At 47.2% G+C, this 18,728-nt stretch overlaps 1 protein-coding gene and 1 long non-coding RNA gene across 4 annotated transcripts in view; one reads left to right on the top strand and one right to left on the bottom strand.

Moving 5' to 3' along the window:
• Window positions 1-18,502, bottom strand: part of LOC139040299 (uncharacterized) — a 39,948-nt gene extending 21,446 nt beyond the window's left edge. Inside the window, exons 1-2 of one of the 2 annotated variants that reach the window (XR_011494535.1) lie at window positions 232-18,502; window positions 38-133 (exon numbers count right to left, since the gene is read on the bottom strand). This is a non-coding gene — a long non-coding RNA (uncharacterized lncRNA). Of the gene's footprint in view, window positions 1-37 lie in introns of both variants that reach the window. The other variant, XR_011494534.1, reaches the window with a different exon arrangement.
• The window catches only part of RIN2 (Ras and Rab interactor 2), a 217,550-nt gene that overhangs the window by 969 nt on the left and 197,853 nt on the right, over window positions 1-18,728 (top strand). The gene's annotated exons all lie outside the window — the stretch shown is intronic.

The raw sequence follows: 18,728 nt of genomic DNA, 5'->3' as shown, positions 1-18,728 counted from the left end.
GCGGCGGCACCAGAGACCCCACCCCCTGTGCCCGCACCCATCCTCCAGGGAGATTCTGGGGCGCGGGTGGGGCTCTGCGGCGTTCAAGGCTCTGGGTCCTGCTCGTCGCACTCGCCTTGCCTCCGGAGGAGACCTGGGGGAAGAGAACGAGCTAGCGTCCTCGGGGGTCGTGGGGACGGGTGGGGGAGGGAGCGCCAGGGAGTGAGGACACCGGGACAGGGACAGGGTGACCTTGGGGCGCTGCAGGGCGGCCGCTGGTCCAGGCAGGGTCAAGGGGTGTCCTCAGCTGACCTCTCCGGGGGTGCGTGAGGGGCTGCCGGAGAATGCCGGCGGCATGGCCACAGGTACGGGCGTGTGCGTGCGCGCGGGAGCAGGAGGAGGTAGGGACCTTTGTCGAGTTCTACCTGCGGGGACGTCTACAGGGTGTCAGGTGCGCCCCGCGCCTGTGCGCGGGGACAAGACCAGGGAAGCACAGCCCGAGTGCCCAGCGCAGATCCGGTCCGTGCGCCTAGTCAGTGCACCGCGTAGACGCTCCGGCCCGAGATTTCCTCCCCCGGGTGGAGGAGCCCCGGTAGGAGGGTCGGTGAGTCCCGGCACTGGGCGATGGGGCTGTCGCGGTGATTGATGGCGGCGCCGCAGGCGGAGGAGGAGCCCTGGGTTCCTGCCGGGAAGGGTCGGGGCCACATTCCCACTTTGAGGCCTCCCCGCCCCCTTCTGGGCTCGGCCTCCACCCTTGGCCTCGGCTCTCATCAGCGAGGCGTCCACCCCTCCACCCCCCCCCCCCCGTCACGGGGCGCCCCTCGACGGCCGGCGGACAGCAGGGTTTGCAGAATTCGGCTTTAAAGCCTGTGATATGTTGCCAAGAAACAGAGGGCGAGACCGGCCCCCTGGGGCCTCGGAGGCGCCGCTCTCGGAGATCGCCAGTCCTTGGGGCTCTCCTGCAGTGGAGGCGGCCGCGCGCAGCCCTGGCGCACGCGGAGCCGCGCTTTCTTGCAGACTGAGGGTTCCAGGCACCTTGGGGGTTCTTAGGAACGTGCTGTCATCAGAAAGGAAACCTGAGAGCACTCTTCGCCCAACAGGGCATTGTAAATATTGTAGCAAAAATAAACACTTGGCGGCACTCAGTATTAAGAAATAGTGTTTTAATGCTATATTTTAAAAAATAAAATTTAATGTAAAAGAATCCACGATGAGTAAACTGTCAACATTTTAAATAAAGACGGGATGTTGTTACCACCCTGCATCAGTGGTGTGCGTGCGACAGGAACAGTTCCCAGGCTCCCTCAGTGTGGTCCCCTCCTGGGGCCTTATGAGGGTTGACAGTGGCGTACGACAGATTATCCAGGCTGTCTTTGTATCTAGTCATGGTTTTTGACTAGAGCTTTTATTAACTTTTTACCTGGTTCAAATGTGGGAGAATATTTTGATAAGTGTACATAGAGGTGCACATTTTCCTTTTTGCTCAGGTTCCAGTATATCTCCAGAACACCCGTGCATTCCCAGTGCTCTGGCACTTCCATAGAGGGCATGGCCCCGGATTGACAGGGCCCTGGGACAGTGAGGGGCCCTTGCATTTGGGACTGGAGAAGAAGGCTGGCGGTTGACAGGAGCTTTGGGGTTTGGGGACTCTGTTCTCAGCAGTTTGAGGCTGGTGACATGAGAGAAGGCCAACCTGCTGCCAGGACCCCCTTTGTCTGGGGCCGTTGTGTTGCAGACAGCTTATCTGAGTAGAGAAAGAGACCTAAGATGGCCACACTTGGCCCCCATGAGGGGCAGACTGGAGGAGCTTGACTCCCTCTGGGGCCCTGCTCTGTGCTGGTGGTTTAGAGATAACTTCCCAGCACCACCCTTACCCCTCCCCTTCTCCAAATTCAGGGATCACTACCCCCTCCAAAGAGGAGTTCCATGCTCCAGAGACAGCTCCTTACCAGGCTCAGTCCTCCTCCTCTGCTTGGAGGAAACATGACTCCTTCCTCCTCTGTGCAAGGGCGTGCGGTGCTGGAAGCCAGCCTTCGCTGGGCCCGCTCTTGCCGTACTCCCCACATTATAGCGTTGTGGCATTAGGTCTCACTCCCCTTGTACATGCAGCCCTCCTAATGATCCTTCAGGGGTCCTCATGGTGTCAGCTGTGAAGGTTTTCCTGACCTCCCTCCTTTCTCTGGTAAGGCACCCCTCAGCGCCACCAGAATTCCTTGTGATGTATCACTTAGGGGCCACATGCAGTGGACCCCAGTTGCCCTCTGTCTATGAACTTCCTCAGGTTGAAAGCCAGGTCATAGCTCTTACTGCCCAGTACTCAAGGCATGGGTGTTGAAAGAATGAACAAAAATATGCGTTTGTAAATGCATTTTGAGGAGTTATACAGCAAGAAGTATATCCTTAGCAGATAATCATATTTTTAGAGCACCTTATAAAATGCTTTTACAGATAATGTCTCAGTTGTTTCTCACAACAGTACTATTAATTCCATTTGGTAGGTGAGAAAACAGGCCTGGAGAGGTCAGAGCACTAAGCCAGAACCAGGGCTCCCGGTCCAATAATGATTTCGCTGTGCCACAGCTGATTTGCTAGAGGTGGCTGTGCCCAGAGGCACACCCCATGCAGTATCTGTCTAGAGCGGAATTTACCAAATTGCGTTTTAGGATGCAACTTTAGTAAAGAATTACTAAAGCGTTACAGTGGTAAAATATATTAGAGAAATGCTAAGGTTAGCCGTTTTCCACTGCAGGACTTTTCAGTGCCTTTATTATTATAATGAGCTTTGGGACTCTTTAGATTGATGCCGTGATATGGAATATTTGCCAGCTTCATTTGGCCACAGAACACTCTCATGAAGGATCTTCTGGATCCAGTGTTCCAAGGAGTCCACTTTGGGAAATGTTGTTTAGCTCACCTTCTGACATCTAGGCAGTTTGCGAGGAACGTTGGTGCTCAAGATGGTAAAGATGTACATTCTGGACATTACAAAGGCACAGTAATCCCCCCTTGTAAATTTAGAGCTAATTGTTGGTTTGCCCACTTCTGTGAGCCTGATTAACACGAGTCCATTCTCCAGGGTCTGATCGGAGCTCAGGGAACTGAAGCAGTCGAGTAAGCAATGCAGACAGGCCCTGGAGAGAGCTGGCGGTGCTGTGCAGGAGCCACCGGTTTATGCCAGCTGCCCTGGGAACACCTCAGTGCGGCTGTAGTGGTGGGCGGCAGCTTAGGGGGTCTTGTACCGAGGGCACCTTTCGGTTGATCACTGCACTGAGTAGGAAAATACACTTGGTGGGCCCTGGGAGCTGGCAGTGTGGATTCTGTAGGGCGTCAATGTCACATTCACCCCTGAGGAGGCAGCAGCAGTCGCTCCCTGGGCACCTCCGGCCTGGAACAGAGACTGCTGATGGCAGCCCCCAGTTCATAGGCACCTGTTGTTTGAAATCAGGTGTCTAAAAAAGAGTTTGCCTGCAACCTACTATCAGGCACTTTTCACGGATTGGTAACCTTTGCTATTCAGGCTTTATTGCCTTTAAGAGAGGAGGTGAATGGGGAAGCCAGAGTTCTATTTAAAGGATTCAGAGGAGCGTTGTGGGCTAGCAGAGGAGCCTTGGGAAAGGGATAGGCCATCAGAGGCGCGGCCTGGAGAGGTTAACGTCCACCTGCAGACATTTCCCCATCTCCAATCCCAGCGAATTGATCTCAAGATTTGTTTCATAGATTTTTCCGAAGCACTGAAAGTAAGTAATCTCCGAGATCTGCATTGAATAGCTTGGTGTCACAAGAGTCAAAGACAGTCAAAGGGAGGAGTGTTTGAGAAAAATTGACCTATCAGTTGGGGGTGGGGGGTGCGCGTGTGTGCGGGCGCCTGTGGTCCTGCATGTTTGGCCAAGGAAGAGAGTGGGGAGAAAATGCCGAGTATGATTTTAAAAAAAAATTTTTTTTTCCTTAAAGATTGGCACCTGAGCTAACAATTGCTGCCAATCTTCTTTTTTTTCTGCTTTTTCTCCCCAAATCCCCCCAGTACATAGTTGTATATTTTAGTTGTGGGTCCTTCTAGTTGTGGCATGTGGGCTGCCCCCTCAACATGGCCTGACCAGCGGTGCCGTGTCGGCGCCCAGGATGTGAGCTAGGGAAACCCTGGGCCGCAGAAGCAGAGTCGGGGAACTTAACCACTCGGCCATGGGGCAGGCACCTGATTTTTAACTTTTGAGTTTAAAAGTCCTGTGTGTTACCCAGATAGCAATTTTCAATAAGCAGCTGGAGACACAGGGCGTCCTTGGGGCACTGTGGGGACCGGAGTGGGGAGTTGAACTTACCCAGGAAGAGGCCACAGAAAGGGGTTAAAGCAGAACTTGGAAGCCCACATCCAGGGGCGGGAAGGGATTGTGACGCCAGGGACTGGGAGGAAAAGGCTGCACTGATGAGCAGCCAACCAGGACTTTTTTTTTCTTTTTTAAAGATTAGCACCTGAGCTAACAACAGTTGCCAATCTTTTTTTTTTCCTTCTTCTTCCCTAAAGCTCCCCCAGTACACAGTTGTCTATTCTACTTGTGAGTGCCTCTGGTTGTGGCATGTGGGACACAGACTCAGCATGGCCTGACGAGCAGTGCCATGTTGGCGCCCAGGATCCGAACCAGCGAAACCCTGAGCCGTGGAGGCAGAGCTGTGAACTTAACCACTCAGCCAGGGGCCAGCCCCACAACCATGACTTTCAACCTGCTAGTTATGGCCAGCGTCTGGTATGTGGCTGGTCAGGGCCCAGGCTGTACCAGGGTGTGAAGTATTTTTTTTTCAATCATTTTATTGAGATCATAATGGTTTATAACATCATCTCATTTCAGGTGTACGTTACTATTTATCAATTTCTGTATAGACTGCATTGTGCTCACCACCAGAAGTCTAATTTTTATCCATCACCATACATGTGTCCCTTTACCCCTTTTGCCCACTCCCCAACCCTCTTCCCCTCTGGTAACCACTAATCTGTTCTCTATCCATGTGTGTGTTTATCTTCCACATATGAATGAAATCAAGCAGTGTTTGTCTTTGTCTGGCTTATTTTGCTCAACATCATACCCTCAAGGTCTATCCATGTTGTTGTAAACGGGATGATTTTGTCCTTTTTTTATGGCTAAGTATTCCATTGTGTATTTATACCACATCTTCTTTATCCATTCATCCATGGAAGGACACTTGGGTTGCTTCTCTGTCTTAGCTATTGTGAATAATGCTGCAATGAACATATGGGTGCATAAATCTCTTTGGATTGTTGATTTCAAGTTCTTTGGATAAATACCCAGTAGTAGGATAGCTGGGTCATGTAGTATTTCTATTTTTAATTTTTTGAGAAATCTCCACACTGTTTTCCATAGTGGCTGCACCAGTTTGCATTCCTACCAGCAGTGTATGAGGGTTCCCTTTTTTCCACATCGTCTCCGACATTTGTTATTTTTTGTCTTGGTAATTAAAACCATTCTGATGGGTGTAAGGTGATATGTTAATGTAGTTTTAATTTGCATTTCCCTGATGATTAGTGATGCTAAACATCTTTTCATGTGCCTATTGGCCATCTGTATATCTTCTTTGGAAAAATGTCTTTTCATATTCTCTGCCCATTTTTTGATTGGGTTGTTTTTGTCGTTGTTGTTGAGTTGTGTGAGTTCTTTATATACTTTGGAAACTAACCCCTTGTTGGATATACAATTTGCAAATATTGTCTCCCAGTTGGTGGATTGTCTTTCTGTTTTATTCATGGTTTCCGTGGCCGTGCAGGAGTGTTTTAGTCTGTTGTAGTCCCATTCGTTAATTTTTTCTTTTGTTTCCCTTGCCTGAGTGGACATGGTATTCAAAAAGATTCTGCTAAGACTGATGTCAAAGAGTCCACTGCCTAAATTTCTTCTAGGAGTTTTATGGTTTCAGGATTCAGTCCATTTTGAGTTAATTTTTGTGTATGGTACAAGATAAGGATCTGCTTTCATTCTTTTGCAAGTGGCTGTCTAGTGTTCCCAACACCATTTATTGAAGAGACTTTCCTTTCTCCATGTTCCTGGCTCCTCTGTCAAAGATTAGCTGTCCGTAGATGTGTGGCTTCATTTCTGGGCTTTCAGTTCGCTTTCATTGGTCTGTGTGTGTCTTTTTGTGTCAGTACCATGCTGTTTTGATCACTATAGTTTTATATTCTATTTTGAAGTCAGGGATTGTCATGCCTCCAGCTTTGTTCTTTTTTTCTCAGGATTGCTTTGGCTACTTGAGGTTTTTTGTTGTTCCATATAAATTTTAGGATTCTTTGTTCTATTACCATGAAGAATGTCATTGGGATTCTGATTGGGATTGCATTAAATCTGTAGGTTGCTTTAGGTAATATGGACAGTTTAACTATGTTTATTCTTCCGATCCATGAGCATGGAGTATTTTTCCATTTCTTTATATCTTCTTCAATTTCTTTCAATAATGTCTTATGGTTTTCAGTGTATATAGGTCTTTCACCTCCTTGGTTAAATTTATTCCTAGATATTTTATTCTTTTTATTGTGATTGTAAATGGGGTTGTATTCTTGAGTTCTCTTTCTACTAGTTCGTTTTTAGTGTATAGAAATGCAACTGATTTTTGTACATTTATTTTGTACCCTGCAACTTTGCTGTAGTTGTTCATTATTTCTAATAGTTTTCTGATGGATTCTTTAGGGCTTTCTATATATAGAATCATGTCATCCACAAACAGTGAGAGTTTTATTTCTTCCTTTCCAATTTGGATTCCTTTTATTTCTTTTTCTTGCCTAATTGCTCTGGCCAAAACCTCTGGTACTATGTTGAATAGGAGTGGTGAGAGTGGGCCGCCCTGTCTTGTTCCTGTTCTCAGAGGAATAGCTTTTAGTTTTTCGCCATTAAGTATGATGTTGGCTGTGAGTTTGTCATATATAGCCTTTATTATGTTGAGGCACTGTCTTTCTATACCCATTTCATTGACAGTTTTAATCATAAATGGATGTTGGATTTTGTCAAATGCTTCTCTGCATTTATTAAGATGAGCATGTAAGTTTTATTCCTCATTTTGTTAATGTGGTGTATCACATTGATTGATTTGCGGATATTGAACCATCTCTGTGTCCCTGGTGTAAACCCCTCTTGATCTTGGTGTATGATCCTTTTAATGCATTGCTGTATTTGGTTTGCCAATATTTTGTTGAGGATTTTTGCATATATGTTCATCGGTGATATTGGCCTGTAATTTTCCTCCTTTGTGCTGTCCTTGCCTCGTTTTTGCATCAGGGTGATGTTGGCTTCATAGAATGAGTTAAGAAGCATTCCATCGTCTTCAATATTTTGGGATAGTTTGAGAAAGATAGGTACTAAATCTTTGAATGTTTGGTAGAATTCTCCAGAGAAGCCATCTGGTCCTGGACTTTTGTTTTCTGGGAGGTTTTTGATTACTGTTTCAATCTCTTTACTTGTGATTGGTCTATTCAGATTCTCTGTTTCCTCTTGACTCAGTTTTGGACAGTTGTATGAGTCTAAGAATTTATCCATTTCTTCTAGGTTATCCAATTTGTAGGCATATAGTTTTTCATAGTATTCTCATAATCCTTTGTATTTCTGTGGTATCCCATTGTAATTTCTCCTCTTTCATTTCTAATTTTTTTTATATCAGCCTTCTCTTTTTTTCTTAGTGACTCTGGGGTTGTCAATTTTGTTTTCTCAAAGAATCAGCTCTTGGTTTTATTGATCCTTTCTACTATTTTTTTTTAGTCTCTATTTCATTTATTTCTGCTCTCTTTTTTATTGTTTCCCTCCTTCTGCTGACGCTGTCCATTGTTTGTTCTTCTTTTTCTAGTTCTATTAGATGTAGTTTAAGATTACTTATTTGAGATTTTTCTTGTTTGTTGAGGTTGGCCTGTATTACTATGAATTTCCCTCTTATGACCACTCTTGCTGCATTCCACAAGAGTTGGTATGTTGTATTTTCATTTTCATTTGTCTCCAGGTATTTTTTCATTTCTCCTTTGATTCCTTCATTGATCCAGTGGTTGTGCAGTAGCATGTTGTTTAGTCTCCAGATATTTGTGACTTTCCCAGCTTTTTTCTTGTAGTGGATTTCTACTTTCATAGCATTGTGATCAGAAAAGATACTTGATATGATTTCAATCTTCTTAAATTTATTGAAGCTTGCCTTGTTTCCCAACATTTCATCTATCTTTGACAGTGTTCCATGTGTACTTGAGAAGAATGTGTATTCTGCTGGTTTTGGATGGAATGTTCTATCTCTCTCTCTATATATCTATTAAGTCCATCTGTTCTATTTTTTCATTTAATTCCACCTCGTACCACTGCGGGGGAGCAGGAGCTGGGTTTCTGATCCCACTCCATCTACTGGAAGTTGTGGGGGGTACAGCGGGTGCTCCCAGTGGCCAGGAAAGCATTCACGGGTGGGCTCAGGGCTGCCACCGCCTCCTCTTACAGTTGCACCAAGACTGGTTCCCACTTGTGGGGCCGCAGTGGTAATATGGGCACTCCTGCTGACCAAGAAGGCACTTGCACATGTGTGTAGTTCTGCCATTGCCTCTTACGGTCTCACCAGCTGCTGTGCTTGGTGGGCAGGGCTTCTTTGCAGGTTCTGTGCCTAGGCCACTCATTGGGACTGCAGTGCTGGGCTCTCCTGCTGGCAAGAAAGCATTTGCACATGGGCTCAGGGCTTCCTCTGCCTCTCCTTAAAGTCACGCTGAGGCGCATTCCCACTTGCAGGACCACAGCGGCACCATGGGTGCTCCCAGCCAGGAAAGTGTTCACCTGTGCAAACAGGGCTGCTGGGAAAGGGTTGGGGAGTGCTCACCAATCTTCACTGCATCCCAGAGGCCCAGTCCCTCCACCTTCAGATGTCTAGCTGCATGGGTCTCTCAAGTGTCCTCTTGTGCTGTGTGGATATCCTCCGTTGGTCAATGAATGTCCATTTAGTTGTAGTTCAAAGGGGGAGAGACAAAGGGAATGGCTTACTCTGCCATGTTGCTGATGTCCTGAAGTATTTTTAATGTCATCCCTGAGAAGTCAGCTGAGAGTGCAAACGGAACCACACACATTGATACAGCCACTAGCAAACCAACTCAGCAGCATTATCACATGTTGATTGAATGAATGATTAAGTGACATTGCTTTTTGTAGCAGAAACTATTTTTAAACTTGCTAATGGTTTGGTAAAAGTCTGAACAGTGACATTTTTAGAAGACTCTCAGAAAATCAAGTTGGGTTTTTAGGGGAATGAGGCACGAGGCTGCAGGCATTCCAGCCTGTTCGAAGTGTTGTATTCTGGTCAAGAATCTTTGGTGGCAAGGACCCCCAGCGGTAACTTTGGATACCCTGAAAAGTTGCAGGAAAAGTTATAAAGATATGCTGATTTGTATTTTGAAACCATCTATAAGAACGATTTAAATGGTGTTGCTGAGCTTCACAGTGTCCAAATGAGAAACTAGTTCAGGAGGCGTTCTAATTACTGCTGTGAGCTGACGTCTCGTTTTTATTGGATACGACCTGTGGTCAAGTGATAGTAAATGAAGGTATTAACGTGTAATCCCCACTCATCTGAAATTCTCAGAAGTTGAGCATTCTTAAAATTAGACTTGTTGGAAACATTTGTATTTTACAACTTTTTTTTTTTTTAAAGATTTTATTGTTTTTTTTCCTTTTTCTCCCCAAAGCTCCCCCGGTACATAGTTGTGTATTCTTCGTTGTGGGTTCTTCTAGTTGTGGCATGTGGGACGCTGCCTCAGCGTGGTCTGATGAGCAGTGTCATGTCCGCGCCCAGGATTCGAACCAACGAAACACTGGGCCGCCTGCAGTGGAGCGCACAAACTTAACCACTCGGCCACGGGGCCAGCCCCTCAACTTTTTTTTTTTTTTAAAGATTTTATTTTTTTCCTTTTTCTCCTCAAAGCCCCCCGGTACATAGTTGTATATTCTTCGTTGTGGGTCCTTCTAGTTGTGACATGTGGGACGCCGCCTCAGCGTGGTTTGATGAGCAGTGCCATGTCCGCACCCAGGATTTGAACCAACGAAACACTGGGCCACCTGCAGCGGAGTGTGCGAACTTAACCACTCGGCCATGGGGCCAGCCCCTGTATTTTACAACTTTTAATGAATTAAGTCTGTTTTGAGTGAGAAGGTTAACCTAGTAAGTGAGATAAACAGACATTTGGGTTTTTATGTCTATAGTTTTGTGTGTTAGATCACGAATACAAAAATCCAAACATTTAGATAGTTTAAATAGTTAGCTAGATGAACCTTATTTGCCTAACAAAACATTGTTTTATTTATTGAAGAAATCACCACCGATTTTTTCTTCCGAATAGTTAACGCCACATTACACTTAACTCTGGTTTGATCACAAGAATACTTTTTAAAAATGAATTGAGGGGGCTGGCCCGGTGGCACAGTGGTTAAATGCACACGGTCTGTCCGATTAGGCGGCCCAGGGTTCACCAGTTCGGATCCCGGTTGCAGACATGGCACTGCTTGGCACGCCATGCTGTGGTAGGCATCCCACATATAAAGTAGAGGAAGATCGGCACAGATGTTAGCTCAGGGCCAGTTTTCCTCAGCAAAAAGGAGAGGATTGACAGCAGTTAGCTCAGGGCTAATCTTCCTCAAAAAAAAAAAAAATGAATTGAGGCAGATGTGTCTCCTGTATGAACAAGGGACACCTTCACGAGTCAGCTTGCACGTGAACCTTAGAGTCCTCGGCACTCAGCCAAGTTCCCACACCTCCCCACAGGGCAGAAACCAGAGCCGGGTCCCGGAAGACCAGTGTGGGGTTTGTCTGACTTCAGCGCGTGATGCCGGGGTAGGTGAGATGGTATCCCAGCAGCACTCCTCTTCTGCTACCCAGACATTTCTTGCCTGGGCGCTGAGTGTTCGTGGCTCTGTCACACAGCAGCTTCAATGTTGTGCCCCGTCAAGTGTTGGTACTTTTCCTTTGGATTCCTTTAATGGCTCCTGTGCTCAGAAAGCCTTTTTTGCGTCCTTAAACAGCTAGTCATTTATATTTTCTTTAATTTTTATGGTTTCGGTTTTACAGATTACTGTTAATTCACTTGGAATCATTCGTCAGGTGGCTGATGAAGTTAGAATGCAGCCTTAGTCTTTTTTCCCAATGATTTCCCCCAGGCCTAGCATCGGTTGGTGAATACGCTCTCCTCCCCAGCTCTGTAATACTTGCAGCATTTGGCAGGGCAAGTCTCATCCACTTTCCGCCCATTTATCTTTCTTCCCCCCCACATTTTCTTGGCAGTGTTCACCCTTAATTCTTCCAGTTAAATTTTATTCCATAGGATTTGTTTGGAATTGTGTTAAGCCTAGACACTGATTTGGGAAGAGCTGGCAGGTAGTTTTTGATCCTCTTCTTCTAGTAAACCACAATTGAGTGAAAGCCCACAGGCACTGGCTGTGCATATTCAGACCCCACTTGTTTACCGTCAGTCAGCAGGGTGCCGGCGGAAGGAGGCAGAAACCGGGCTGGTTCTGAGGCTCCAGGTTTCAGTGCTGCTGGGAGCTGTGGGATCCTCTGGGGGCTGTGGGATCCTGGCTGACTCGAGAACTGCGAGATTCCTTTGTGGTCTGACTGTCAGGTGCCCCTCTGTAATTCCTGGTCTGAAGGGCCCTCCAACCTACCAGGGGATACTTAGAAATACTGGCAAGGGCAGGGCAGCATGGTCATTGCTGGACTTGGAGACACACTGGTGCCAAGTTTGAATGTGAAAACCCCTAATTAAAGTTCTTCATTATTTTCCTTTGCAATTGTTTTTCCTCCTGGAAATTTCGGGATCCCAAGGAGAACAAGTACAGAGATGGGGGGTGTTTAAGAGGCTCCTCTGACTTTTGGCAACTCAGGTGACTGTGAAGGAAGGAGACTCCACCCCTGAAGATTTCATGGCTCCTGAGCAAAGGAGGGAGAGGGAGGGAGTCGGGACCAATGAGCAGACAGGTTGCCCCCCCACCTCCTGCAAGTGAGGAAAGTCCTCCATTTGGGGTAGTTTCCTCAAAGCTTCTTATCCTCCCTGTGGTGAGTTCTGATGTATGAAGTGACAGTCAGACCTGACAGCTCCCTGTCCCTCCCCAGGGTGGGAGCCCCCTCCTGGACATCTGCCCTTGCCATTCTTTCTGTAGTCTGAGATTCCTGTCTTAGTACATACTCAACACGTACTTGGTATTACAAACAGTTTTCTCTGGGCACATCTCATACCCCATTTATGCCTAATATTTTCAGCTAATGTCTTTCCCTAAGTAGTGTACAGGGTGACCTTAGGCTATGTATGTGATCTAAACAATACAAGTGACCTCCTACGCTGTGATGTTGGCTCGGGCGATCCCCCTTCTTAAACTCTATTTTCACAGGGCTCTGGCACCTGCCAGAGCTGGGGTAATTTCAAAGGGCAGAGGCCAGGAGAGGACAGTGACCTCTTTCTGTTCAAGGAGGACGTGGTTGCATTTAGAAGGGGCACTTTATCTTGTCCCGGGTGTCAGCAGAGCGTTCACAGTGGGAGGGGCTAGTTCTGATGGGGGCATTATTTGGTGGTAGCTGGTGACAAGTGGGTTCTGGCTAAGAGTGTCACATGCGAAGGATGAGAATCAGGAGGAGCATGGTGCATTTGGGAAGGAACGTGTCATTTGTTATGGCTCCACTTAGAATGTGAGATTCCTTGCTTGGGTTCTGCAAAGTGTGGGGAGAGAGGGAAGACATGGTCCAGACCGTCTGAGGACCTTCAGCCCAGGGAGGGAGGCAAGAGCTGTACATTCAAGACTCGAGGACAATTTAGGACAGCGTCATGTCGTAAAGAACCAGATTGTGTGCTGAGACAGGGAGAGTCTGGGAGGGAACCTTTCATCCACTGTTCTGGGTAGCACAGGCCCCTCACAAAGGAATGCTCAGGTCCTGCAGAGGGTTTTGCCCTATTTTTGATTTAAGTAGAACCTCAGCCTCCTTTATCTATAACAGGAGATAAGGGGTGGTCTTCACAGAAAGGTTCTGGAGACAGTGTAGGACCCACCAGGGTGGCCAGATCAGAGGTCAGCTTACTGGAGTAGTTGTACCCCTGTGTCAGTCGATCTTTGGCTAAGGGCTGCCCCAACACTTCCAGCTCAGTTGGGACACGGCAGCATACACCCTCACTGTCCAGGCCAGTCATTTGTCAGATCCTGGCTCCATAAACACACGTGAGCATCTGCGTGCATATGCACCTCCTCCATCCTTTCTGCGCCATTGTCATCATCATCCTCCCCTCCTCATTTCTGGAGGTTGCATGGACTCTGCCAGTGGAATCATAAGATGTCGGGATATTCGAATTGTTTCAAACTGGCCAATCACAAGAGGCTTCAGAGATGAAGCTCCTGATTATCAGGGGTTGCAATTTAACACGCAGATCCTACCAGTGATACCACCATTCATCTGCTATTCTGAGTGTGCAGCAGCTGGAATAACGGTCGAGACAGAGAAGCCAGAGTAACATGGCAGGACCACGTGGAATCAGAGGAGATTTTAAACATGGTTTGAGAGCTCAAGAGATATGTCATGGTAAGATTTAATTTGAACTATTGATACGAGGTAGAAATCAATCTCTTTAATTTTTTCTAATGTATTTTTTCATTTAGTTTAAGAATCAAGAAACCATTAAAACAATAATTGCAAGAGAAAAAATTATCAAACATAAGGATAAAAGAAAATGAACAGGACAAAGGAGTAATGTTTTAGCTACTATTTTCCCATGAGTCCATTCAAACTTCTGGATCTTGGTTGGTCTTTAATATTCTGAGGGATTCTCTGTACATCCCAGGAAAGATGATACAGTGCAAGGATGAAAAGCTTGAGGGAAAGCTGTACTCACTTCTTCCAGAGAGAGGAAAAAGCCAGGCATAAGAGCAATACTTCCTTTTCTCAAGGATTATGATGCTTTTATAAAATAAATATCATTCTAGAAATGGAGATAAAAATTAATAAACGTGGCAGAATAGTTGTTGAAGGTTGACTGAACTGAAGGTACTGTGCAGCTCTGTGATTAAGTATTATTAATTTTTTTTGCTGAGGACGATCTACCCTGAGCTAACAGCTGTGCCAATCTTCCTCTTTTTTTTTTAACTATGTGGGCTGCCAGCACAGCAGGGCTGCTAATAGAGCAGTGTAGGTCCATGCCTGGGAACCAAACCTGGGCCACTGAAGTGGAACGCACTGGGCTGGCCCTGGTTAAGTATTATTAAATTTAACAAAACTGCCTTTGAGGAAACGTTGTTTTGGTGAGTGCTGGGAAAATTGACAAAGATATGATACCATCTGACTTTAGAACGTTTTTACACACCATGTGAAAAGCCCAGCACAGAAGCAGGGAGAAGGCCCTTTGACTGACAAAGTTTTTTCCAGTAAACCATTTAACAGAAAATTTCTGCAAGTGAACATTGGTGGGAGAAGACAGTCCGCCTTGCCCTCAGTCTTGAGGAAATGTGAAGTCTTGTTTTTCTTGTAGAGTTGCTTCGGCTCAGCCACCACCATCATTTGTCATCCATTGACCCTGCCACCTGGTCCCTGTCCCTCATCCGAGGCCCGTTCTCACCTGCCTCCTCCCCAGCGCGGATTCCCTAGTCTGGGATTAGAACCCTTCCTCCGTGGAAACCTCGCTTCTCTCGCCAGTTTCTGTCAGGTGACTCTCCTCACTAAACCCACCCCTGGCTGAAGCATGCCTCCCGCAGACTGTGCCTGCACCAGGCAAGTGGACGTGGCTGGAAAACCACAGCCACGTTAGGGCGTTTATGGCCGTTCATCTCAAGGCGTCCTACTCCGCTTTATTAGTCCATCCATAGACTTTTAAAAGAATTACACTCATATATATAAAAAAGTGAAATAATGTTTTGGAAACTAACACTACTCATATTTCCTTTTCTCCTCTCTCTGATCCTATCCTGTTTCATTTACTTAAAATGTGCTGATGATGACCTTCTAAACTGATTTCACAACCCACTCATGGGTTTTGAAAAGAGATGCCGTAGATGATTATGTCACTCGCTTCCTCCCCTCCCAAACTCCCACATCCCCCAGCTCCTCACTTTAAGCTGATGCCCTTACTTCTTATTCACTGAGAAACTAGAATTAATCAGAACTTCCATCACACTTGCCTTAAAACTGACAACAGCCCTGCGCCTGGATCCATGTGCTCTCCCTCCCCTCCTGCCACACTGGGTAAAACACTTGGGCTCCTCTGTGGGGTCAGCCCCTCTGCCTGTGCAGTGGATCCCAACTTCTGTCACATAAAGGACACTACTCCAGCATTTGTTCCCTCTGTCCCGTATCACCTGTTTTGCCCCCTCTGTTGGGTCATTTCCACTGGGTACGGTCATGCTGTAATATCGCCCATTTTTGGAGAACCTTCCTTGACCCCACATCTGCCTCCAGCTCCTACCTCTTCTCAACTTCACTTGACAGCAGAGTTCTTCACGGGGGGGGGGGGGGGGTCTGTGCTCCTGCCTCCAGTCCCCCTCCTTCCATCCTTTCCTAGATCCACTCTCATCAAGATGTTGTACCCTGAACTGATCTTGTCAAGGCCCCCCATGACCTCCATGTGGCCAAATCCAGTGGTCAGTTTTTAGTCCCCGTCTCCTTCAATCTTCCAGCAGCATTTGACACAGGTACCTGCCCTTCCTACAAATACTTGGCTTTCAAGACCACGCTTTCTCTTGCTTCTCCTCCTTCACTACTACACTGGCCCTGCCAATATCTGCATCCAAACCATCAGCAAGTTTTGTCAGCTCTGCTTTCTATATATATCCCTGATCTGACCACTTCTCAACATCCCGCTGCTACTGCCTCAAAGCCCCCATCATCTGTCTCTGAATCTGGCAGTGTCCTCCTACCCCATCTCCTTGCTTTGTTCTGGCCTCCCTGCAGTGTATTTCTTCACAGCATACTCACAGTGATCTTTTAAAAACATATGCCAGATCCTCTAGTTTCCTTCCAGTTTCCATCTCACTCACGGTAAAATCCACGGTCTTTTCCTCAGCCCGAAAGTCCCTGTATGCTCTGGGCTCTCTTTACTGTTCTCACCTCGCTTCCCACCACCCGTCGCTTGCTGGCCCCAGCCACACCAGCCTCCTTGCTCTCCTCTGGGCCTCCGCACTCGCTCTTCCTTTGCCTGGATATCCATGTGACCCACCCCTCACTCCCTTCTGGTCTCTCTTCAAAAGTCCACTGCAGAGGGGGTGTCCGTGACTGCCCATAGGAAACAGCAGACCTACCACCCGCCCTCCTGACCCACTCCATCCCCAGGCCCTGCCTTATTTCTCACCAAGCATTTGTTTTCACCTGATATATGTTAGGAAAGTCGGGTTATGTCTGTTAGGTTCCGTGCTGCGTCCTCAGCACCTAGAATAGTGCTGGCATATGGTAGGTGCTGAATAAATATTTGTTGGATTAAACAGTTAAGGCGGAACGATGCCTGAAGGTTGGGTAGAGCGGCTCAAGAGGCCCAAATATTCCTTTGGGCTAAAAGTAAAAGTATACCTTGTTCTGAGGAACAAGGGCTTCAAGAGCTTCAAGAGCTCCGGCAGGAGACGTCTCACACCAGCTCAGGGCCCGTGGCTCATGCTGAGGAATCAGGAAGAAAATGGGCTATGACAGTGCTTTCCCTTTATCCTTTTCTCAATTTCTACAGGAGAGATTTGTTCTTAGTGCAAGTATGTGTGGTGTTGAAAGTAAGTTAGAGATAAAGACATTTGGACATTGAAATGCAACCTCCAGAGAGAGCTGAAGGATGGTGCTGAGGGGCTGTGACGCTCTAAAGCTCCTGAAGGGTCCAGACCTTCCAGAGTCACTGAAATTCCCCCTGGAGAACATTCTCCTGCAGGTGCTGGTTGCTGCCGAGTTTTCAACCCCTGCGCGTGACTGGAGGAGCTGGCTCCATAATTTGTGGGGCTCAAAGCAAAATGGAAATGGGGACCCCTTGTTCAAAAATTATTAATAATTTCCAGATGGCGTCAGCAGAGCATTAAACCAAGAGTGGGCCCCTCTGAACACGGGGCCTGTGTGACCACACGGGTCATGCCCCACAAAGCTGGCCCTGGAGCCATGCAAATCTCGTGTTATGTGTTGCAGGAGACATAAGCTTCCACTGACAAGTGCTTCAACATCCCAATTAATAATCATACCAGCCAAGCGGAGGGCACCAAGTGCCCACTGTGTGGCTGACGCTGTGCTCAGGACTTCACACTTGCTGTTCTCATTTTGTTATCCTAACAAGCCTGTGAGGTGGTTACCTCTCGTAGCATCCCATGGTACCCATAAAATAGTTTCCTTTTCCTTTCAGATTGTAGAAACTGAGGCACAGAGAGGTTAAGTAACTTGTGTATGGTCACAAAGCGTGAAAGTGGAAGAACCAGAATTCAAACCAGGTCTGTCAAAGATCAGCAGCTGCTCTGTGGTATCTCCAGAGCACCTCTGTGTGGAAATAGGAAGGTGAACTAGCTTCCTGGGGCTGCTATAACAAAGGACCACAGACTGAGTGGCTTCAAAGCACAGAAATGTATTGTCTCAGTTTGGAGGCTAGAAGTCCCAAATCAAGGTGTCAGCAGGGTGGCACTCCCTCTAGGGTGCTAGGGAAGGAATGTCCCGTGCCTTCGTCCTGGCTTCTGGTGGCCTCAGGGGTTCCTTGGCCTGCAGCCGCATTACTGCAGTCTCTGCCTGCACCCTCACATGGCGTGCTTCCTCCGTGTCTTCACATCGCCTTCCCTCTGTGCATCTCTGTTCAAACATCCCGTTTGTATAAGGACACAAGTCATACTGGAGTAGGGACCACATAAAGACCTCCTTTTAACTTGACTAAATCTTAATAGACTCGATTTGCAAATAAGGACACATTCTGCATGGTACTGGGGGTTAGGATGCCCACATATTTTTGGGGGGAACGTAATTCAACCCACAAACAGAGAGTAAAGTAAAGCCAGAGCCTGATAGATATCCAGGAAGTGTGGCCGGTGAGCACAGTTGGGAAATAGAGTCAGCCGTTCCCAGTAGTCGTCCCTCCGTGGTCGAAGTGCCTGCCGGGAATCGCCTGTCTGCCTTGTCCTGCAGGTCAGGGACGCTCAGCACCCCCTTGGGGTGGGTCAAGCCGCGAATGGGAGCGGGAGGCTCCACGAGATGGAGAGGCGAAGCAGGTGCTTCTTGACTGTGAGTTTGGAGATGTGCTGTCGTTCCGCTGCGTGCTGGTGTCAGTGGTCTGGCGGTGGCTCTGTTAGGCGACAGGGTCTCGTGAGAGATCTGCGCTGAATGACCCACAGCTTCTCCTTCCTGCGGGCTTAGGGGGTGCAAGAGGCCAAATGACTGTACTGGGGAGACAAGTAATAGAACTTCAAAGTTCCTAATAATGCGGTGATTCTGGTCACAGTCGCTATATAACTTCACAGCGTGTGAAAATAAAAAAATATATATATTTTATAATATATAAGTATCATTATGTATTATATATATATAATCAAAATAAAAGGAATAACTGTAACTTTCTATAAACTCGTGGCCATGCCGTTGCTGTCCCCCTGACCAGCGCCATCTCCGTGACCTGGAGGCTCCTTCCTTCTGACCCTGGGGTTCTGTCCCATGGAACGACGGCTCTCACACACGGGCAGGATTTGGAGGCCTTCGCAGGCTTTTGTCTTTTTTCGCACAAGAAACTGGCAAAGGCAGAGCTTCGGTTCCTGGACTCTGCTTCCATAATGCATCTAAACCCACTCCAA

This window comes from Equus asinus, chromosome 15 (genome assembly GCF_041296235.1).
Source record: "Equus asinus isolate D_3611 breed Donkey chromosome 15, EquAss-T2T_v2, whole genome shotgun sequence".
Classification (NCBI taxonomy): Eukaryota; Metazoa; Chordata; class Mammalia; order Perissodactyla; family Equidae; genus Equus; species Equus asinus.
Note: the sequence above shows the minus strand (reverse complement) of the source record. Positions and strands in the feature narration are given on the sequence as shown.